The 24267-nt window shown below is 45.8% G+C and overlaps 1 protein-coding gene and 1 long non-coding RNA gene across 7 annotated transcripts in view; one reads left to right on the forward strand and one right to left on the reverse strand.

Annotated features, from left to right (window-relative positions):
• The window catches only part of ZHX2 (zinc fingers and homeoboxes 2), a 186133-nt gene that overhangs the window by 138884 nt on the left and 22982 nt on the right, over window positions 1-24267 (forward strand). The gene's annotated exons all lie outside the window — the stretch shown is intronic.
• The window catches only part of LOC309646691, a 36409-nt gene continuing 21733 nt past the window's right edge, over window positions 9592-24267 (reverse strand). The window contains exons 2-5 of one of the 2 annotated variants that reach the window (XR_014255530.1): window positions 22728-22851; window positions 18571-18629; window positions 17995-18149; window positions 9592-15382 (exon numbers count right to left, since the gene is read on the reverse strand). This is a non-coding gene — a long non-coding RNA (uncharacterized lncRNA). The remainder of the gene's footprint in view (window positions 15383-17994; window positions 18150-18570; window positions 18630-22727; window positions 22852-24267) is intronic. The other variant, XR_014255529.1, reaches the window with a different exon arrangement.

Genomic DNA, 24267 nt, shown 5'->3' on the forward strand with positions numbered 1-24267 from the left:
TTGGGAAAACTGGACAGCTACATGCAAAAGAATCAAACTCGACTACTTTCTCACACCATATACAAAAATAAACTCAAAATGGATTAAAGACTTAAATGTAAGACCTGAAACCATAAAATTCCTAGAAGAAAACATAGGCAGTATGCTCTTTGACATCAGTCTCAGCAAAAGATTTTTGGGTCTGTCTCCTCAGGCAAGGGAAACAAAAGCAAAAATAAACATGTGGGACTACATTAAACTAAAAAGCTTTTGCACAAGACAGCCTCTTCAATAAGTAGTGTTGGGAAAACTGGACAGCTACATGTAAAAGAATGAAATTAGGACACTTCCTAACACCACACACAAAAATAAACTCAAAATGGATTAAAGAACTAAATGTAAGGCCAGACACTATAAAACTCTTATAGGAGAACATAGGCAGAACATTCTATGACATAAATCACAGCAAGATCTTTTTTGATCCACCTCCTAGAGTAATGGAAATAAAAACAAAAATAAACAAATGGGACCTAATGAAACTTAAAAGCTTTTGCACAGCAAAGGAAACCATAAACAAGACGAAAAAACAACCCTCAGAATAGGAGAAAATATTTGCAAACGAAGTAACTGACAAAGGATTAATCTCCAAAATATACAAGCAGCTCATGCAGCTCAATATCAAAAAAACAAACAACCCAACCCCAAAATGGGTGGAACACCTAAATAGACATTTCTCCAAAGAAGACATACAGATGGCCAAGAAACACATGGAAGATTGCTCAGCATCGCTAATCATTAGAGAAATGCAAATCAAAACTACAATGAGATATCATCTCACACCGGTCAGAATGGCCATCATCAAAAAATCTAGAAACAATAAATGCTGGAGAGGGTGTGGAGAAAAGGGAATACTCTTGCACTGTTGGTGGGAATGTAAATTGATACAGCCACTATGGAGAACCGTATGGAGGTTCCTTAAAAAACTAAAAAAAGAACTACCATACGACCCAGCAATCCCACTACTGGGCATATACCCTGAGAAAACCATAATTCAAAAAGAGTCATGTACCAAAATGTTCATTGCAGCTCTATTTACAATAGCCAGGACATGGAAGCAACCTAAGTGGCCATCGACAGATGAATGGATAAAGAAGATGTGGCACATATATACAATGGAATATTACTCAGTCATAAAAAGAAATGAAATTGAGTTATTTGTAGTGAGGTGGATGGACCTAGAGACTGTCATACAGAGTGAAGTAAGTCAGAAAGAGAAAAACAAATACAGTATGCTAACACATATATATGGAATCTAAGGAAAAAAAAAACAAAGGTCATGAAGAACCTAGTGGCAAGACGGGAATAAAGACACAGACCTAGTAGAGAATGGACTTGAGGATATGGGGAGGAGGAAGGGTAAGATGTGATTAAAGAGCGAGTGGCATGGACATATATTCACTACCAAACGTAAAATAGATAGCTAGTGGGAAGCAACCACATAGCACAGGGAGATCAGCTCTGTGCTTTGTGACCACCTAGAGGTGCGGGATAGGGAGGGCGGGAGGGAGGGAGATGCAAGAGGGAAGAGATATGGGAACATATGTATATGTATAACTGATTCACTTTGTTATACAGCAGAAACTAACACACCATTGTAAAGCAATTATACTCCAATAAAGATGTTAAAAAAAATCTACAAACAATAAATGCTGGAGAGGGTGTGGAGAAAAGAGAACACTCTTGCACTGTTGGTGAGAATGTAAATCGCTATAGCCACTATGGAGTACAGTATGGAGGTTCCTTAAAAAACTAAAAATAGAACTACCATATGAGCCAGCAATCCCACTACTGGGCATATACCCTAAGAAAACCATAATTCAAAAAGAGACATGTACCACAATATTCATTGCAGCACTATTTACAATAGCCAGGACATGGAAGCAACCTAAGTGGCCATCGACAGATGAATGGATAAAGAAGATGTGGCACATATATACAATGGAATATTACTCAGCCATAAAAAGAAACGAAATTGAGTTATTTATAGTGAGATGGATGGACCTAGAGTCTGGCATACAGAATGAAGTAAGTCAGAAAGAGAAAAACAAATACCGTATGCTAACACATATATATGGAATCTAAAAAAAAATCGTTCTGATGAACCTAGGGGCAGGACAGGAGTAAAGACGCAGACATAGAGAATGGACTTGCGGACACGGGGAGGGGGAAGGGTAAGCTGGGACGAAGTGAGAGAGTAGCATTGACATATATACGCTACCAAATGTAAAATAGATAGCTAGTGGGAAGCAGCCACATAGCACAGGGAGATCAGCTCGGTGCTTTGTGACCATCTAGAGGGGTGGGATAGGGAGGGTGGGAGGGAAGCGCAAGAGGGAGGGGATATGGGGATATATGTATATGCATAGCTGATTCACTTTGTTATACAGCAGAAACTAACACAACATTGTAAAGCAATTATACTCCAATAAAAATGTTTAAAAAAGAAAAAAGCTTTTGCACAGTGAAGGAAATTGTCAACAAAACAAAAAGGCAACCTACTGAATGGGAGAAGATATTTGCAGATGATATATCCGATAAGGGATTAATATCCAAAATATACAAAGAACTCATACAACTGACCATTAAAAGAAAAAACCTCGATTAAAAAATAGGTAGAGGGCTTCCCTGGTGGTGCAGTGGTTGAGAATCCGCCTGCCAGTGCAGGGGACACGGGTTCGAGCCCTGGTCCGGGAAGATCCCACATGCCACAGAGCAACTAAGCCCATGCACCACCACTACTGAGCCTGCGCTCTAGAGCCCACGAGCCACAACTGCTGAAGCCTGCGCGCCCTAGAGCCCGAGCTCCACAGGAAGGGAAGCCACCGCAATGAGAAGCCCGTGCACCAAAACGAAGAGTAGCCCCCGCTCTCCACAACTAGAGAAAGCCCGTGCAAAGCAATGAAGACCCAATGCAGCCATAAATAAATAAATAAATAAATAAAATTTTTTTTTAAAAATGGGCAGAGGACTTGAATAGACCTTTTTCCAAAGAAGACATACAGATGGCCAGTAGGCACATAGAAAGACGCTCAACATCACTAAACATCAGGGAAATGCAAATCAAAACCACAATGAGATGCCACCTCACGCCTGGCAGGATGGCCATCACCAAAAAGGCAAGGGATAACAAGTGTTGGCAAAGATGTGGAGAAAAGGGAACCCTCATGCACTGCCGATGGGAACGTAATTTGCTGCAGCCCCCCGCAGGGAGGCTGGCTCAGTTGGTATGGGATGTGGCCTGAGGGTCGGGGTATTTAAGAGCCCCTCTGCTGACGCCAGTGCAGAGCCAGGGTGGAGAGCCCCCGCCCTGAAGAAGCGTCTTCCCTTACAAAGTCAGGCTGTCCAGCTGTTGTCAGTTTGTCATTAGCTATTAATTTGTGTGATTTCTTAATTAAAGGCTATGTCTCCTATCTCTCTCTACCTCCCTCTTATAAAGACACTTAGGATGGCATTTAGGGCCCACCCAGATAATCCAGGATGGGCCTTAACTTTTGTTGTTGTTGTTATTGTTTATCCATTCGCTATATAATAGTTTGCATCTACTAATCCCAAACTCCCAATCCATCCCTCCCCCACCTCTCCTTCTCCTTGGCAACCACAAGTCTGTTCTCTATGTCTGTGAATCTGTTTCTGTTTCGTAGAGAAGTTCATTTGTGTCATATTTTAGATTCCACATATATGTGATATCGTATGGTATTTGTCTTTCTCTTTCTGACTTCTCTTAGTATGATAATCTCTACGTCCATCCATGTAGTTGCAAATGGCATTAATTTCATTCTTTTTTAAGGCTGAGTAGTATTCCATTGTATATATACATATATCACATCTTCTTTATCCATTCATCTGTCAATGGACATTTAGGTTGTTTCCATGTCTTGGCTATTGTAAACAATGCTGCTATGAACTGCACATATCATTTCGAATTGTAGTTTCGTCTGGATATATGAGGATGGGCCTAACTTAATCACATCTTCAATGTTCTTTTTTTACATATGAGGTAACAGTCACAAGTTCCAGGGATTGGGACCTGGACATCTTTGGGAGGGCCGTTATTCAGCCTACCACAGGGATTATGTTATTTTTGTCCACCTTTGTAGCGTCACAACCTAGTGCAGCACCTGGGACATAGTGACATAGTGAACAAATAGATGAATAGTGTAAACTCAATGCATTGACCGATTACATTGTGTTAGGAATCTGACTCATAGGGATCCAGAAGGAGGGCTGGAGGCAAGCTGTGGAAGTGCCAGGCATGGAGGGATTAAAGTTGGTGCTTTCTGAAACGCACGTTAGTCGACACCACACATCACACACCTTCTCCCTCCTCCCCATTCACTCGCTTTCCGTTACCCTCAGGATAAAATCCAGTGAGGCTCCTGCTTACCTCTCCCGACTCCCCACACCTCTCTCCTAACACCTCATACCACCTATTTATACACGGCACTCTTGCATTATCACTGCTTCTGTAACTTTCTGTCTCCTCTACTAGATTATTCTCCACATGAACAGCCCTAAGCTTCGCTCACCCCCCTCCCCTATCTCCAGCCCCCAGGACAGAACCTGGCACATAGTGGGTATTCAAATATCTGTTAAGTGAACAAAAGAACTTCAGGCTAATGGGTTGTTAAAAGCCAGGCAGCTTTGCTTTTGAGAATATTGGCTTATCAGGGGAAACTGGGCTGTTGGCTCACTCCAAAATGCCTAGACTAGAGGCCTGGCTGATAAGTCATCAAAATATATTTGGCGGGGGGATGGGGGGAGATGCAAAGAGCCTGCTGGGGGCAGAGGTTTCGGGGAGAAAAGTGTGTGAGTTTTGGTAAGAGCCTTGGAATCATGTCTTGAGAGACCCTGAAAGCTCATCAGACAAGTTGGAATGGGATTCAGTGGAGAATGGGAACCATGACTGGTCGTTACTGACGTAAGAGATGGAGTAAAGTCAGAGATTGGGGGAGATTTGCCTGGCAGCAGGCACAAGGCAGATTGGAACAGTGGAGACCGTGGACAGAAGGAAAGTCATTCCATTTCGGCAGTCCAGACAAGGTGTGATCATGGTTTGGACTGGTGTGGAAACATGTACAATGTTATGAGCAAATGATAGATCTTGGATTCAGATGGAAGGAGAGACACTCGTGAGCTAAGGTAGCATGCCCTGGGCACACAAAGGAAGAATGGCACCAGAGGGAGTAGCCAAGATGACTTCGTGTCACCAGCCCAGGTGACAGAGAGTCTGGTGCCCCTGCAGGCAGAAAAATGTGGAGGCCAGGTGATCATCTTGGCTTTGGAAGAAGTTGGGTTTGCAGAAAAGAGAATAGGACGTCCTATTATTATTGTTATTGTTGTTGCTATTACTATTTTTATTCTCTAATTGGTTAGAATATTTACATTGAATACTTTCCATATATTAAGTTGTACTATGCTTTTCGTCAATTGATCGTGTTATTTGATTCTCACAACAACCTTCTGAGGAATACTTTCAGTTAGTATCCCCATGATACAAATGAGAAAACTGAGATAGCCTTTTCCCTCTGAAATGCTCTGTCCCTCGAACAAGATGATATTATAACGTGTTTCTTTTTAATACCACTCATGATACTGACATACTAATTTTTTTTTTTATTTCTTCCCCTGTGAGCCTGCTGATATTTCAGCAACCAATGCTCAGGGACCATTCTGACCCATTCAGTCAGCCAAGAAGTAACCCCATTTCTCATTCGTGTATAGGGTTTTGCTTCTTGATATTCATCAGCATATATTTTTTTTAATATTTTGACCAAGCTCCCATACCCAGGGTCATAGCATGTTGGAGCCTTATGACTGTCAGCTGGAAATTCCTCTGGAAAAGGACAAAAAAATCACAAAGACAGGCCCCTCATGTCTGAAAAAAAAAATCCACTAAGTATTATTTTGTTTCCTGTCCTTATATATCCATAACTCACAGTCTTTTTCACACTGATTTATAGAGTACATCAATTGCCAGTAAAGACCTAACTATACAGGAAGCTATGGATGCCACGTGGTTGGTTATAATTAATTAATATCGTATCCCACCAAAAAAAGAAACCACAAAGGCAGACGAAGGATCAGGCTTGGGTTTGGACATCCATTCAGCAGGCCAGCTCAGCGCTGTACCTCCTATTTGTACAACAGGAAGGTAACAGTAGAGAGCTGGTGTAAAGAAGGTTCTGAGACAGATCACGGAAGGAAACCTCTTCTCAGCCTCAGGGGCCTTATAGGAAAATAGAGGCTATCATATTTCCCGCTCTGCCTCCTGAGGATTAAGAGCTCCTACATGACGATGTACGTAAAAACGTTCTGTGAACTGTAACGCACGTTCCAGACCTGAGGGATACTCACTACCGTCAGCATCGTTACCGTCATTATTATTGATGCGGAGGAGACAGGGAGGGCTGTTGGCAAAGAGGAACACACAGACTAGTAACTTTCTACCAAAGAGCAGCAGTTTGCAAAATTGCTCAGAAAATGTGGATGGGAGATGCTGGAAGAGTAGGGAACCCCTACAGGTTCTTTCTCAAGCTTAAATTGTAAAAAAAAAAAAAATCATTCTTTTCTCGGGCCCTTTCACACGAGACTGATTTGGTAAGAATTTTGCCCCTATGGTGAAGGTGATCCCAAAAGAGACCCTGCCTTCCCATTTTCCTTGTGAGTCCCCAACGTGTTGGGAGTGAGGAAACTCAGGACACAACCATACTTGAGGGCTGGGGGAGGGAATGGGAGTGGGTGGCCGGCACACCCACTCCTACCTCCACCCCCCAGCCAGTCCTTGGTCTATTCAACCAAGACATCGTGTCGGCAAAGCCAACCAGAATCCTCTCCCTTTCAACCCAAGGCTGGTCCTCGGTGTTATCATGGGAGCCCTCCCTGGTCTGAACGCTGTTCCAGGTCCAGGTGGGGCAGGCCTTGCCAATGGCCACCAGAGGCCACTTGTCCAAAGCCCCCTGGTCCATGTACTGTTCCAGGGCATTGATACCTCTCTAAGCCTCAGTCTCCTCATTTGTAAAATGAGTGGGGCTGGACAAGCCTGGATTCAAGTTTGTAGTCTGTGGCCCATAGTTGTCCAAGAATACTGGCTTTCACCCTGCCTGGCCGAAGCTGTTTAGTTGTGTTAGGGTGCAGCTGTGCAAGGGGCTCTGTGTCTGCACCCCCGGGAGCCAACAGTATTTCTGCAGGAGCTGTGCACTGCTGGCTGCATGGCAGGGGCTGAAGTCTGTGCTTTGGGCCCAGAGAGGAAGATGCCACCATGTAGTGACCTACCATAGGACATCCATCCCTTACATGACCTTTAACAGCAAGAAGGAAGGACGAGGGAGAGGGATGGGGAAGGGAAGGGGGAAAGAAAGGAGATAGAGAGGAAGGGGGTGAGGGGGAGGGGAGAGGGCAGGTAGGCCCCTGTGTGCCCGTCATCTCCTGTGACCCTCACCACAGCCCTGGGAAGTGAGAAGGAAGATATGGATCAGGGCACCTTAAAGACAGTTCGGCTTTAACACACTCAAGGTAAGGAACTCCACCTCCAAGAGAAAGGTGTTCTAAACATGGGGGTGCAGCTGAGGGTGTAGGTCAAACGTGCATCCCGTCGTCACTCACTTCAAGCAGTTCCATCAGCATCACCTGGGAGCTTTGAAACACACCGAAGCTTGGTTCCCACCCCAAGTTTCTCGTGTAATCACCCGGGGGTGTAGTCTGAGCATCAGGATATGTAAGCAGATGTGATTTATGACTTTAAAGGATCTTTCTGGAGGATTAGTGAGTTGGGGAGGGTGGGGCATGAATGGGAAGCTGGGAGACCAGGCAGGAGGCAGGAGGCGATCGCAGGGGCCCAGATGAGAGGTGATGGCGACCTAGGTCAGGGTGGTGGCCATGGAAGGTGAGGGAGGAAGGTGAATCCGGAACCTGATTTGGAGGGAGAGCAAACAGGCCGTGCTGGTGTGAATCTGTGCACGCTCACGTGTGTTTCTCTAAAGACTATCATCTTAGAATCTGGAGCAGAGGGAATCATCCTAACTGTGGCAATTTTGTGGAAACTGAAGGCAGCAGATCCTGGCCTTGCGGATCAGAGTCCAACAGCGCTGTGGTCTCCAGCTCATTACTCATTCCCAAGAGACAGCAGCCGACTTCTCCAGGGCTGGTGGAACTGGGGCCTCCAGCTTCTTCCTGGAAGCGGGAAGCAGGTCACCAAAGAGGAGGTGTGGAGTGACAGGAAAGTCACAGGCTGCAAACCTCACTCAGCTGGCCCACAGTAGGGGTGTCCTGTGGCTGCTGTAATGGATGACCACAAAGGTGTTGGCTCAAAACAGCGCAGATTTGTTCTCTTAAAGTTGTAGAGGTCAGGAATCAACAATCAGATCCACAAGACTCAAGTCAAGGTGCTGGCAGGGCTAGATTCTTCCGCCAGCTCCTTGCCTTTTTCAGCTTCTAGTGGCTGCCTGCATTCCTTGGCTTGTGGTGCCTTCTTCCATCTTCACAGTGCATCACTCCAATCTCTGCGTCCATCCTCACATCGCCCTCTCCTCATCTGTAGTCAAATTTCCCTCTGCCTCCCTCTATCAGGACACATGTGGTTATATTTAGGGTCCCCTCGGATAGTCTAGGATAATCTCTCCATCTCACTATCCTTAATTTAATCACATCATCAAAGTTCCTTTTGCCATATAAGGTTACATCCACAGGATCTAGAGATTAGGACCTGGATATCTTTGAGGCCCATGATTCAGCCTGTGGTACCCTGGGCCCTGTGCAAAGAGATGCAGAAATACAACCCCTGGATGTGGCTTAAATCTGTGAGATTTTTGTCTGGGATTTAACTGGCTTGGATGAATGGCTTTGTGGAGGACATTCTATCAGAGAATACGAGTAAACCTTCAGCCTTTATCCCAGGCTTTGAGATGAAGGGAAGTCTCTTCGAGGTAGAGATGAAAGGGGTTCAAGAGAAAGCTGTGGGTTTGGGGATGCAAAGGAGAGGCTGGAGGGCTGGAGGGAGGGGTAGGGGCTAGAATGGAGAAAGGTATCTGACAGAATCTAAGCGTCTGCTGAAAAGCCCTGTCTCGCCCTGATCCATGCCTGGGGAACAGAAAAATCTCACTTCTCTCCCAGCTCCAAGAAGATGAAGTGTGTGCAAATCACCCGCAGGAGCAAAAGGAAAAGGTTACACTAGGAATTGTCGATATGATAAATCCCTGCAGTCTCACAGCCTCTCTAAATGTTTTGATAGCAGAATGTGATGGATTGTAAATCAGAGTAGGCCCATCTTAAACATTTGAGAGCACCTTATTTATTTATGTATGTGACATGTAAAACCAGAATTGATTCCTTTTTCTTTCTGTCTCAGGGAGATTTTTTTTTCCTGCTTTCAGAAACACATCACTCTTCCCCCAGCCCCGGTTTTCTGTGTTTGTGGGTGTGTGGGCCTGTATGTGGTGGTGGCTGTTATGATTCTTTCTACCCAGAAAAAGGATGCTTTGCCTTGAAGAAGATGATAGCACCGGGAACTAACTGCAAAAATAATGAAGCCACTTTGCTTCAAAATATGTCTTAATCTTGTTGCTTTTTTTTTTTTCACAAGATTATTGCTCAGAGAAAGAGAGGGTGTAAAGATGCTACAATGTGATAGATTTGCGATATGAAACCCAGGCAGACACATACAGAGACTATTTCCCAGTTGTCCTGGCTTGGATCTACAGTCATGAAGTATCAAGCCCCTCCATGGGATCAAATTAAACTTGCCTTTGTCATACTCTTTCTACAACACTAATTTCTGCTTTATAATTCATCACAGTGGTAAGTGTTGGATGGCGCCTCAACTCACACCCAAGTCTGTTCTAATTCCAAAGCTAGTGGACTTACCCACTCTGCTTAACTGGCTTCTTAAGGACCAGTTCAGCTCAAAACACCTTGATCCCATGATAACATTGAGGGCAGACAGCCACCCAGCAGAACCCATCACCCCAACACAACCACCTCTGGGAGAAACTTCACCCACCTGCCTGGGCAGATAGGCCATGAGATACTGGGTCCTCTCGCCATACTTACATCCTGTCCCTTCCCAAATCTCAAGGTTGGGCTTACCTAACAGGCAGGCCTAGGTCACCTCTACGAGCCTCCCAACTCTGATGCCCTGTGAACCTGCTTGATTCTGGTTTTTCTCCTTTGGCTTCTCTCGTTAAAGGCAGAGAATGGCACTTGGGTGCAAAGTCTTTATTTATAAGCCATCAAGATACTGCTTCATTTTGACTTCAAAAAACCGTATGCTCTTAGAGGAAAACATAGGAAAAACACTCTTTGACATAAACCACAGCAAGATCTTTTTTGACCCACCTCCTAGAGTAACGGAAATAAAAACAAAAATAAACAATTGGGACTTAATTAAACTTACAAGCTTTTGCACAGCAAAGGAAACCATAAACAAGACAAAAAGACAACCCTCAGAATGGCAGAAAATATTTGCAAATGAAACAACAGACAAAGGATTAATCTCCAAAGTATACAAACAGCTCATGGAGCTCAATATCAAAAAAACAAACAGTCCAGTTAAAAAATGGGCGGAACACCTAAATAGACATTTCACCAAAGAAGACATACAGATGGCCAAGAGGCTCATGAAAAGATGCTCAACATCACTAATTATTAGAGAAATGCAAATCAAAACTACAATGAGGTATCACCTCACACCGGTCAGAATGTCCAGCATCAAAAAATCTAGGAACAATAAATGCTGGAGGGCTTCCCTGGTGGTGCAGTGGTTGAGAATCCGCCTGCCAATGCAGGGGACATGGGTTCGAGCCCTGGTCCGGGAAGATCCCACATGCCGCGGAGCAACTAAGCCCATGTGCCACAACTACTGAGCCTGCACTCTAGAGCCGGCGAGCCACAACTACTGAGCCTGCGTGCCACAGCTACTGAAGCCCGCGCGCCTAGAGCCCGTGTTCCGCAACAAGAGAAGCCACTGCAATGAGAAGCCCGCTCACCTCAACGAAGAGTAGCCCCCGCTCGCCACAGCTAGAGAAAGCCCACGTGCAGCAACAAAGACCCAATGCAGCCAAAAATAAATAAATAAAATAAATAAATTTTAAAAAATAATAATATAAATAAACAAATGCTGCAAAGGGTGTGGTGACAAGGGAACCCTCCTGCACGGTTGGTGGGAATGTAAATTGATACAACCACTATGGAGAATAGTATGGAGGTTCCTTAAACTAAAAATAGAACTACCATATGAGCCAGCAATCCCACTACTGGGCATATATCCTGAGAAAACCATAATTCAAAAAGAGACATGTACCACAATGTTCATTGCAGCTCTATTTACAATAGCCAGGGCACGGAAGCAACCTAAATGTCCATCGACAGATGAATGGATAAAGAAGATGTGGCACATATATACAGTGGAATATTACTCAGCCATAAAAAGAAATGAAATTGAGTTATTTGTAGTGAGGTGGATGGACCTAGAGTCTGTCATACAGAGTGAAGTAAGTCAGAAAGAGAAAAACAAATACCGTATGCTAACACATATATATAGAATCTAAATTTTTTAAAAATGGTACTGATGGACCTAGTTGCAGGCCAGGAATAAAGATGTAGACATAGAGAATGGACTTGAGGACACAGGGTGGGAGGGGGAAGCTGGGGCGAAGTGAGAGTAGCATCGACATATATACACTACCGAATGTAAAATAGATAGCTAGTGGGAAGCAGCAGCATAGCACAGGGAGATCAGCTCGGGGCTTTGCGATGACCTAGAGAGGTGGGATGGGGAGGATGGGAAGGAGGCTCAGGAGGGAGGGGATATGGGGACATGTGTATGCATATGGCTGATTCACTTTGTTGTACAACAGAAACTAACACAGTATTGTGAAGCAATTATACTCCAATAACAATCTGTTAAGAGAAAAAAAAAACGTATGCTATGGTTTTGTTTTTTAATCCACTTTATACAAAGTATTCCTTGGGACTAAAATTTCTCTTACTATTTGATCTAGACTCACAGGTGACTTTTCCCTCCCTCTTTTTTGGAGATGTTTGGAGCTCTCAACTCATCTCATGCTCATCTATCCCTGAACGGTCCCAAGTAGGGAAAAGAACTTTTTCCCATTATGAAACCATCCAAGAGTTTTGTTTTCATGTTAACAAGTGAAAAGTTGTACTTTTCAATGCAGCTTTTTAAGACCTTTCCAAAAAAAGTATTTTGAGAGGGAATATAATTTTTAAATAATAACTGAATAATTTGAAAATTACTTTGCAGTGAACATCAAATGTCACAGGTAGTCAGGGAGTCTCTGCCTCTGTTTTCATTGATACTCGTTACTGTGTCAAGTTTACTGTTTCTTGATATGAAGAGCTCAGCTTAGATGTCCTCTCCTCAAAGAGGCTTTCCCTGATTACCTCCTTGAAAGTAGGTCTTGGGGAATCCCTGGTGGGCCAGTGATTAGGACTCCGAGCTCTCATTGCCAAGGGCTGGGGTTCGATTCCTGGTTGGGGAACTAAAATCCCACAAGGCAGGTGGCACGGCCAAAAAAAAAAGAAAGTAGGTCTTAAGTCACTGTCACATCATTTTTTTTAATGTATTTATTTTATTTATTTATTTTTGGCTGCATTGGATCTTCGTTGCTGCACGCGGGCTTTCTCTAGTTGTGGCGAGCGGGGGCTCCTCTTCGTTACAGTGCGCGGGCTTCTCATTGCGGTGGCTTCTCTTGTTGCGGAGCACGGGCTCTAGGCGCACGGGCTTCAGTAGTTGTGGCTCGTGGACTCAGTAGTTGTGGCACACAGGCTCAGTAGTTGTGGCTCAAGGGCTCTAGAGCTCAGGCTCAGTAGTTGTGGCGCACGGGCTTAGTTGCTCCGCGGCATGTGGGATCTTCCCAGACCACGGCTCGAACCTGTGTCCCCTGTATTGGCAGGCAGATTCTCAACCACTGCGCCACCAGGGAAGCCCCTGTCACATCATTTTACTCTTTGCAGAGTAAATACTTAACCACTGTCTACAAGTTCTTTGTTTTCTATTTTCTGTCTCCCCCTCCTAGATCATGGGCACCTTGAAAGCAGGAATCTTATGTCTTATTTCCTGAGTATCAAAGCAGTGTCTGGCATAGAGCAGGCACTCAAGAAGGAATGAATGTATGAATGAGTGAATGAATGAATGAACATCTGAGCTGTGTTCTCTTTTCCAAGGTGCATATTTCTGCTTCCAAAAAATAGTCTTCTGCTGTATTTCCCTTTTAAAACACCAAGACTGTTGTAGGACAGGAATGGAGCACTGAGGTGAAATTGGGTGGCAGAAAGCACCTCTCACAGCCAGTTCCCAATATTCCTAAGGAGGTTTTGAAGATGACAATGACACGGTCAGATTCACGTGTAGAGACATGACGTTTAATCATGGCATTAGTTGTGACATAGGCAGTGGCAAGAAATCTGTTTCTGAAAACAGAGCATTGAAGTTTGTGAAGGATGTACTTTTATTGATTAGCAAGGACTCCAGGTTAGCCCTATATGAATGGCACTCCCGTTAACATCCTGAGATTCTTTCTTAAGGGAAAGAGAATGGTGTGGAATGATACCCAACATGACAAGAATGAGAGAACGTTGCAAACAGGCATGTCACCTAGCATGTCTACCGTGGCAGGGAAAGACTAAGGATAGCCGTTTTAGAAAGAAATGGTGGCAGCGAGGAGGTTGGCCTGAAACCGTGTCTGTCAGGACGTTTTCAGTCATAGGTGCCAGAAAGCCCCATCAAACTGGCGTACGCAAACTGCCGAAAGGGAAGGTCCACGCGCGTGTCAGATTCAGGCGTGGCGGCATACAGAGGGATGTGATGGGGGCTCTGCATCTCTCAACTCAGCTGGTTCCGACCGCTCCACTCGGGTCGTCAGGCCACTCCTTAAATCACTCGCTCTCGTGGGGGGACATGATGTACTGAGAGCTCAGGACCAAGTCACATGCCCACTGCTGGAGGATCCACAGGGGCCAAGAGTGGGTGGGGTCTTTCTCTAGAAAGACGTGGACTGCCCTGGCCAGAAGAGGAAGGGCTGGCGGACAGGCAGTGCCTGCCACAGCCAGGTGAAGCCCAGAGGCCAGGCCAGGATGGAGGGAGGCATTGCAGCTGCTGGGAGAAGCCAGGAGGGGGGGGACCCTGCCTGGCGCGGAGGAATGAAGGACGGGGAGCCGTTATGGAAGCAGAGTCGGGAGGGCCTGGTGCATCATTAGCTGTGGGGTGGGGAGGCAGTGGAGGAGCAAGAGGAATCTGGGTTTCCAGCCCGAATGACTAAGAAGAGCGGGATGCTTTTATTTGGAATGAGGAGCGTTACAGCAAGATGGGGTTTGGGAGATGGGGGAGGAGCTTGGTTCTAGACGTGTTCAACTTGAGGCTCCCGGTGAGGATCAGAGACGCACGGAAGCCACACTCGGAAGAGGCTGCAAGACCAAATTTGCCCTCCAGAGCCCCCTTCCAGGTGGGGGTAACGGAGCAGAGTCCGTTCAACTGAGTGGGAGTGGATCGTGCTTTTTTTTTTTGTTTTGAATTCATGTATTATTTTCCTTGGTTTTCGTGAATCATCTGGGTCTTGTTCCAAAAATCGTGTTTCAGGGGAGAGTGGCTGCTCCAGCGTTTGTCCGGTTATAAGTCCGTGTAGTCCGTCCTCACTGTCAGCTGGAGGTGGGAAAGGAAGGTCTGGGGCTCTGCAAAGGGGAGCCAGGGCTAGAGAGGCTCGTTTGGTAGATGCCTGTCTGCAAGGGTGAGTTTAGCGCGTTGGGATGGATGAGATCACCAAGCACAATGGAGAGGAGAGGGATGAGAAAGAGCCCAGAGCATGGACATGACAGCAGAAAATGGATGAGGAAGCAAAGTAGGAACTGCCAGGAAGAGAACACGGGGCACCACCCCGGAGAGCCAAGGGGAGGCGATTTAAGGAAGGCAGTTTGCCCCACAGAGTCAGTGATGCGGGATATATTCGGCAGTTTAAAAGTGTCGACAGAGCAAGGAGGACAGAATGCGCAGAGGTGAGGGATGAACGGGGCAGTAACAGGAGGGGCGAGCAGCGGTCATCTCGAACTTCCTTTGAGACATTTGATGGTTACGTGATTTTAACAGCAGGTACCCTCCCTATGCTGCAAGCTCAGAGCTTATTGTATTTGGGGCCCAGAGGCCAACACTGTGTGCAGAGAGCTCACTGGATACTCTCAGCACCCCTTCGACATGGGTACCATTTTCATCCCCAGATTACCGATGGAAAGGCTGAGGCTTCGGAGGATGGGTGTAACTTGCCCAGGCTCACACGCCAGTGAGTGGTGGCACCAGACCCAGAAGAAGGCCAGTCTCTTTCACTCGGGAGCCTCTGCCCTAGAAAGCAAGAGTTGCGTAATAATGTGTAGACGATGCTGGTGGAATTGAGCAGCTTTGGGAACTTTGATGTTGCTTTTCATGTTTGTTTTGCTTTGTCTACTTTTTTAGGGAAATGGCAAACTGAGGTGCTCATAACCCAAAGGGAAGGGGATCCAGTGAAGGGAGATAAGAGTTGAGGGAGCCAATGAGTGCTGGGCTAGGGTCCCTGGGGAGCAGAGGTCAGGCCTCGAGACCAGGTGGATGGGTTAACTTATAACAGGGAGACCCGCTACCTCCTCCGACGTAGAGAGAAAAGAGACGAGTGTGGAGATGGGGAAGAAAGTGACCTTGATCTTCTCAGCAAGATAGATAGATAGAAAGCAAAATCTTCTACTAAAACAGAGAGGGAAAGTTGGGAGAATTAAAAATATTGGCACAGTTGCCATAGAAATGTCTATGGGTATGAACAAAAGACGAGTAAAAAGATGTCGGCGCAGCATGACTCAGGTGAGATGAGCGGGTGTAAACGCACAGCACCTGGCACGGGGGTTGGCAGCTGAGGGGCTGTGGGGGAAAAGGTCAGGATGCTCCCAGGGGGGCCTGAGAAGGAGGAGGGGCAGAACGGTACCTCTGAACCTTACTTTGTCAAGTCCCTCATCACTAATACCAGCTCACTCATTAAAGTCACCCTTTTAGGGAACCAGATCGTGCCAGCTTTAAAGGGTCTCATTCAGTCCAATCCTGCGGGTGGAGATCCACCCATTTCACAGATGCAAGGACTGAGGCTGGCAACGGTGAACGAGCGTGCTGCGGTTGGTGTTCTCCAGGCTGCATGTGGGTTCGGGGCCTAGGCAGTGGGCATCCCAGCTGTGGCCAGAGAAGGGCAGACTGCTGTTAGTAAGTGGCAGAGCCAGGATTCAAACCGGGAGGCCTGGTTCCAGCCTGTGGCCCCTTCCATCCACCACGTGGGCACTAGTGGTGGGAACTGAGGGGGAGCAGGACAGCCAGAGGCCACGTCCTCACCTAGTGAAGAAACAAAAGTCTGAGCTTTGGAATTCATTGCTTTGAGTAAAAGTAAATTCTGGGCCCCAGGCTCACGTGGGCCCAGAATGGATCTGCCTTCTCAGGCGTGGCTGGCTTTCTTTGTCCCTGCGTACTCACTACCCCACCTCAAGTCACCACTCCTAGCCACTGCTAGCAGGACACCAGCCGCCTCTCAGAGCTCTGTGTCACCTAAATGCATGGTGACACTAATGTCACCATTTCATTTCATGAATTTCATTTCATCCGCTGAAAATTTTTGGCTGGAAGAGACCACGCAAGCTTTCTTCCACCTAATAAGAGAGCATCTCAGAGTAGCAAGTTGAAAAAGACATTACAATTCAATTAAAAGCTTACTCTTTTGAACACTCCCAGTGGGGAAGAGCCACTCAGAATCTGTGAGAAACCTAATTTATAGACCCAGTGTCAGGAAATGGAATTGTTAACAATTAGCAGCTGTGTGTTACTGGGACCCAGCAGGGGGTGTAGAGCCAAGGATGATCGGGGCTCCACCCTCCTCAGCAAGCCAGTTAACCTCTCTGAGCCTCAGTTTCCTTATCTGTGAAATGGAGAGCATCACCATCTGTTGGTGTTGTGGGAATGATAAAGATTATGCATGTAAATGGCATCTTGTGACTATATTATCCTGCCTACATTTGACCAGATCAGCAAACCCTTCTTGACTTTAAAAAAAAAAAAAAAAGTCTGCGAAACTGAGCAATAAAAGTTAAGCACAAACAGAGATAATGGGAAACAGCTTCTTAAAGCTCACCTCCCCAGCCACCGACTCTGCTGCTACGTACCCTGTTGTTTCTAAAGATGTCTTACACTCCATTATCGAGCGCCCTGTATTCTGTGTTCTTTTCTCTTCCAGCATCGTTACTTTGTACAATTCTTCCCCCATTTCTGCATCATCCTCCGAACTGTCATTCCCCGGGGAGCACGCTAATTTACCCTGGTCCGGCACAGAACACAGCGAGGAATATTTCCCATCTTCACGGCACAGGGTTGGCCTGAGCTCAACCACTTCTGAATCAGGAGAGGCCAACTGATGGCTTCTTGCCGAGGCCACTGAACCTGGCTGCCCATCAGTCATGGTGGCTGCGTGTTAAAAAATGCAGATTCCTGGGCCTGCTCCTGGATGCTTGGGATTAATAAGTCTGGACTGGGGCTCAGGAATGGGCATTTTTACAAAGCACCCCAGGTGGCATCTGATGGTTTGGGGGCCACCCTATAGGCCCACCCCCAAAATTCAAGTTTAGATTTCAAGTAAGCTGGGGAGAAATCAGTAAAGCTCAGGAATTAACTCAGGGTCACCAGTGACACTTCAAAAGCCTCTCCCATTTAACAGCTGGGATAAATGGAGACAAGGATGGAGACAGATGAGGAGAGAGCTGGGAGCTTAGAGCAAAACCCAGGATCCCTGCATCCCATTCCTTTCTCCACCTATCTATCTCCCCGCAACCATCACCATCACAACATACCTGCCCATCAGAATTCCTTCTTCTGGGGTGCAGTGCAGCGAGGACAATGTTATGACTTTAAAACATAAAAGAACAATCGCACACACACACACACAGAAGATCTACCCTTGATGAACTGCGGCAGAATCTGTTAACAGCTCTGTCAGAAGACCCAGCAAAGCTAAAAGCATCCTTCTGGGCTTTGATGTCTTGACAAGATGCTTCCTTTGAAAGTTCAGAGACAGTCCCGTTATTTCCTCTGACAGCCCCAGTGAAAAGCTCTGAAATCAGAAGTGGCGTCCTGCCAGAGCCTGAAGGTGTGATTCCTTGAGAGTGGCACGTGTGCCCGCCCCCGCTCCCCCGAGGGCCCCAGGCTCCTCCACTAACTCCAACCTCTGACCCCCCTTGGGCTGGAGACCCCGGCCACAGGGGGGGCCTCTGCGGTCTGACTCTTCACCTCCCCCAGAGCCTCCCTAGGGAGGTCAAGGCCTGGACATTTCCCTCATCTGACAGCCAGGCTATGTGCAAGCCACCTTGCAAAGAGTTTCCAGGGGCTGATTTGACAGTTTGACCCATTTTTCCTCCCCCTGAGGGCCACAGGTCACTCCCAGAAAAGGTCAGGAAATGCTAGTGCCCTGTGTCTGGAAATGAGCAGAGTGGGGAGGAGGGAGACCAAGGGGATGACAGCGGGAAGGTGCTCACCTGGAGAGCCTTACAGAGCCTTCTGTTCCGAGTGTCCACCCATGCAGTGTCATCCTTACCTAGGAGTTTGTTAGAGATGCAGAATGTCAGTCCCACCCCAGACTTACTGAATCCAAATCTGTATTTTAACAAGATCACCGGGTGATTTGTCTACACTTAAAGAGCTGTATCCCAACTCTACTGCTCCAGGCTGTGTGACCATGGCCACGCTCCTTAACCTCTCTGAGCTTCAGTGTCTACATAGGGTTTTTGAGAAATGAAACACTTAGCACTCGGCACATACTAAGCTTTCAGTGAATGTTCACCATCATTGTTACCGGGAAAATGATTAAGGAAGAATCCGTTTTGCCACATTTAAACTCAAATTATCCAGCCACTCCTTGGTGGAGAAGGAAGTCCAAACTGAATGGGAGATAGTTCCAAATACAAAGTGAAGAGCCCTCAACATCTACTTAAAGAGCAAACCTAAAGACTGGAGAGAGGGATGTCTCTTAGCAGCCTGGGCCCTGACTATTGAACTTGAGGTTAAAGATGATTATTCATCTGTTTGGCTTGGGGATTACCTTCATTCCTGTGCCTTCTTTTCCTGCCATCCTCACCCCCCAAACTTATCTCCCAGACCCTGCTGCTTCCATGATCCTGCCTAAAAGGCCTTGCCACTCCTTCACCAGCAGAATGAAATCCTACCTCCTTAGCATGGCATTCAAGGCCCTTCACAATCTAGCCCAACCTGACTTGTCAGCCACCTCTGGGCTGCCCTCACGCCTGCCCTTTAGCCTCAGTCCTTGTCATTCCTCTGACATTTCCTTGCTGTTGCTGTGTCCTCTGCCTGGCAGTACTCTGTTCCTCTACTTGGAGTCACTCCCCTTCTCTCTACCCGGCAGGATCCAACTCCACCTTTGGAGCCCTGTTTACCCAGGGAGGCTGTGCAGTGTGCAGAGAGAACGGCTGCAGCTTGAGTGGACTTCGTTTAAATCCCACCTCTGCCATGAACTAGTCATGTGACCTTGGGCAAGGCAATTATCCTCCCTGGCCTGGGTTCTCTCTTCCATCGATTGAGGCTAATGACCACTGCTTTGCAGGGTTGTTATGAGGGTTCATCAACAAAGTAGGGAAAATTTCAATTAATCATAGTCAAGGCCGTTTTCTTTTAAGAAGAAAGTTACCTCCCCTGTGAAGCCTTTAGCATCCTTTTCCCGCCTGTCCTACACAATTAAGTTTGGCCTCCTCTGTGTTTCATAAACTCTTTCTCCTTCTTGTCTCTGCAATGTCTGAATGCTCCAGTGAGGCTTTCTCACAGAAGGAGTCCCTGATCTCCCTGCTTAAGATCACAGGCCGCCCCATACTACCCAAAGCAATCTACAGATTTAATGCGCTCCCTATCAAATTACCTGTGGCATTTTGCACAGCACTAGAACAAATAATCCTAAAATTTATATATGGAACCACAAAAGACCCAGAATTGCCAAAGCAATCCTGAGGAGAAAGAACAAAGCAGGAGGCATAACCCTCCCAGACTTCATACTATACTACAAAGCTACAGTAATCAAAACAGCATGGTAGTGGCACTAAAACAGACATAGGGATTAATGGAACAGAATAGAAAGCCCAGAAGTAAGCCCACATACCTATGTTCAATTAATCTTTGACAAAGGAGGCAAGAATATAAAACGAGAAAAAACCCATCTCTTCAGCAAGTGGTGTTGGGAAAGTTGGACAGCCTCATGTAAATCAATGAAGTTAGAACACACCCTCATACCATACACAAAAATAAACTCAAAATGCCTTAAAGACTTAAATATAAGATATGACAGGGACTTCCCTGGTGGTCCAGTGGTTAAGACTTTGCCTTCCAATGCAGGGGGTGCAGGTTCGACCCCTGGTTGGGGAGCTAAGATCCCACATGCCTTGCTGCCAAAACACCAAAACATAAAACAGAACAATATTCAATAAAGACTTTTTAAAAAAAGAGACATGACAGGGACTTCCCTGGTGGTCCACTGGTTAAGACTCCATGCTCCCAATGCAGGAGGCCTGGGTTCAATCCCTGGTCAAGGAACCAGATCCCACATGCTGCAACTAAGAGTTCATATGCCACAACTAAGAGCCCACGTGCCTCAACTTAGAGTCCGCATGCTGCAGTGAAGATCCAGTGTGCCACAACTAAAAGATCCCACATGCCGCAACAAAGATCCCACGTGCTGCAACTGAAAAAGATCCTGTGTGCCACAACAAAGATCCCACACATGGTAATGAAGATCCCACATGCTGCAACTAAGACTTGGCTCAGCCAAATAAATAAATAAATATAAAAGTTTTTTTAAAAAAAGACATGACACCATAAAACTCTGAGAAGAGAACACAGGCAAGACATTTTCTGACATAAATCTTACCGATGTTTTCTTAGGTCGGTCTCCCAAGGCAATAGAAATAAAAGCAAAAATAAACAAGTGGGACCTCATCAAACTTATAAGCTTTTGCACAGCAAAGGAAACCATAAACAAAACAAAAAGACAACCTAAAGACTGAGAGAAAATATTTGCAAATGATGCAACCAACAAGGGCTTAATTTCCAAAATATACAAACAGCTCATACAACTCAATATTGAGAAGACACACAACCCAATTGAAAAATGGGCAGAAATATGGGGATATATGTATATGTATGGCTGATAACTTTGTTATAAAGCAGAAACTTAACACACCATTGTAAAGCAATTATACTCCAATAAAGATGTTTAAAAAAATAATTTAAAAAATTAAATTAAATTTTAAAAAAAAAGAAAAATGGGCAGAAGACCTAAATAGACATTTCTCCAAAAAAGATGTACAGATGGCCAACAGGCACATGAAAAGATGCTTAACATCACTAATTATTAGAGAAATGCAAATCAAAACTACAATGAGGTGCCACCTCACATCAGTCAGAATGGCCATCATCAAAATGTCTACAAATAACAAAGTCTGGAGAGGGTGTGGAGAAAAGGGAACCCTCCTACGCTGTTGGTGAGAATATAAGTTGGTGCAGCCACTATGGAAAACAGTATGGAGGTTCCTCAAAAAACTAAAAGTAGAGTTGCCATATGATCCAGCAATCCCACTCCTGGGCATATATCTGAAGAAAACCATAATTTGAAAAGATACATGCACCCCAGTATTCATTGCAGCACTATTCACAATAGCCAAGACATGGAAGCAACCTAAATGTCCATTGACAGATGAATGGATAAAGAAGATGTGGTACATATATACAATGGAATACTACTCAGCCATGAAAAAGAATGAAATAATGCCATTATCAGCTACATGGATGGACCTAGAGATTATCATACTAAGTGAAATAAGTCAGAAAGAGAAAGACAAATACCATATGATATCGCTTATATGTGAAATCTAAAATATGACACAAATGAACTTATCTAAGAAACAGAAACAGACTCACAGACATAGAGAACAGACTTATGGTCACCAAGGGGGAGGGGGCATGGGGGAGGGATGGATTGGGAGTTTGGGGTTAGCAGATGCAAACTATTATATATAGAATGGATAAACAACAAGGTCCTACTGTATAGCACAGGGAACTATAGTCAATATCCTGTGATAAACCATAATGGAAAAGAACATATATATATATATATATATGTATATATATATACATATATATATATGTATATATGTATATATATTATATATACATATATACACACACACACATAACTGAATCACTTTGCTGTACAGTAGAAAGTAACACAACATTGTAAATCAACTACACTTCAATAAAATAAAATAATCATAGGTCGCCCCACTTCCCACCCCATCCTCTTTGCTGCTTGACTTTTCTCCTTTGTGCTTATCAGTGTCGGCTTCTGCTTGTTAATTCGTGTGAATGTGAGCTTCACAAGAGCAGAGATTCCTGTCTGCTCACTCCTGCATCCTCGGCACCTACAAATGTGTCTGGCACTCATAGGCTCTCGGACAGGATTTGAAGACTGCATGTGAAAATCATTGTGTGGCATCAAGGGGTATTCAGATGGCCCTGCCCTGCCCAGCTGTGAAGGGCTAAATTGTGTCCCCACCCAAATTCATATGTTGGAATCCCAACCCTCAGAATGTGGCTATATTTGGAGATAAGGTTTTTAAAGAGGGGATTAAGTCACCTTAAATGAAGTCCTCGGTGTGGGCCCTAGTCCAGTCTGACTGGTGTCCTTGTAAGAAGAGGAGATTAGAGATAGGCACGCACGGAAGGGAGACCACGTCAGGACACGGTGAGAAGGAGTCCATCTGAAACCAAGGGGAGAGGCTTCAGAAGAAACAAACCCTGCAGACATCTTGGTCCCGGACTTCTAGCCTCCAGAACCGTGAGAAATAAATTTGTGTGGTTTAAGCCGCCCAGTCTGTGTACTTTGTCATGGCGGCCCGAGCTGACTAATACACCAGCTGTGAACTCCTTGAGGACAAGGACCATGGTTTCTTCATCTTTGTATGCCCCGTATCCACAGGGTTCTGGCCCCAACCCGTACTCAGTAAATAGGGTTCTAATCGAATTGCATTCCACTCACAACAGGAAGAGTGACGACTGAAGAAGCACCAAGTGGTGAAGGGAGAGCCCTGCACAGACATCCAGGAATGAGTTGTTCATAATTGTCTGTCCAGGCTGGCCATTTTCCTTGTATATTATCTATTCCAAGGTGGTGTCATTTCTCACTCATTGGGGTTTCTTTGTGGCACATAATAAATACCATAGTGGATAAAAGGAAAATCCAGTCAATCGGGGCTTCCCTGGTGGCAGTGGTTAAGAATCCGCCTGCCAATGCAGGGGACACGGGTTCGAGCCCTGGTCCGGGAAGATCCCACATGCCGCGGAGCAACTAAGCCCGTGCACCACAACTACTGAGCCTGTGCTCTAGAGCCCATGAGCCACAACTACTGAGCCCGCGTGCCACAACTACTGAAGCCTGCGTGCCTAGAGCCTGTGCTCCGCAACAAGAGAAGCCACCGCAATGAGAAGCCCGCGCACCGCAATGAAGAGTAGGCCCTGCTCGCCACAACTAGAGAAAGCCCGTGCAGCAACAAAGACCCAACACAGCCAAAAATAAATAAATAAATTTATAAAAAAAAAAAAATCCAGTCAATCGCAAAAACAGGCAAAGGAGGCAAGAGTCTGTACTTGGTGTTTGGGCTCCTTCTCCGTGTAACATGTACGTGTGACACTCTTAGTTGTCCTGTGAGGGGTGGGATTCAAGACAGAAAGAGGCGTGATGGAGAAGAGTCATAGAGGAAGGAAACTTCTCACCTATCCTCTCCTTCTGGGCACCAGGATCTTAAACACAATGGTGTTTAGTTCTAATCTGCTCGGGCCACCCCCCCACCCAAGGGCAGGGCTTGCCTCTGAGGCTCCCCACCTACCGCTGGGCCCTCAGCACAGTGGCTGGAGCAGCCTGGGGACCACTCGGTGTTGCTTTGAAGTGGAGTGTTTTCAGGTCGGTACAGAATGTGCCTGCACGCAGTTCAGACCCGCTGGGAAACTGGCCCAGGGCGAGGCCCGCGACACGGAGCCGGTCTGCTGGGATACGCACCACCCGCCATGGAAGGGACTGTGTCGGAGTTTTAACGTGCATTTTATTCATGCATTCATTTGTTTTTCATTTTTGCTAACTTGGGCAAGTGTACACCTGAACCTGAAGACTTGGCCAGAAA

The sequence above is a fragment of the Balaenoptera physalus genome (assembly GCF_965194825.1).
Source record: "Balaenoptera physalus genome assembly, chromosome: 17".
Classification (NCBI taxonomy): Eukaryota; Metazoa; Chordata; class Mammalia; order Artiodactyla; family Balaenopteridae; genus Balaenoptera; species Balaenoptera physalus.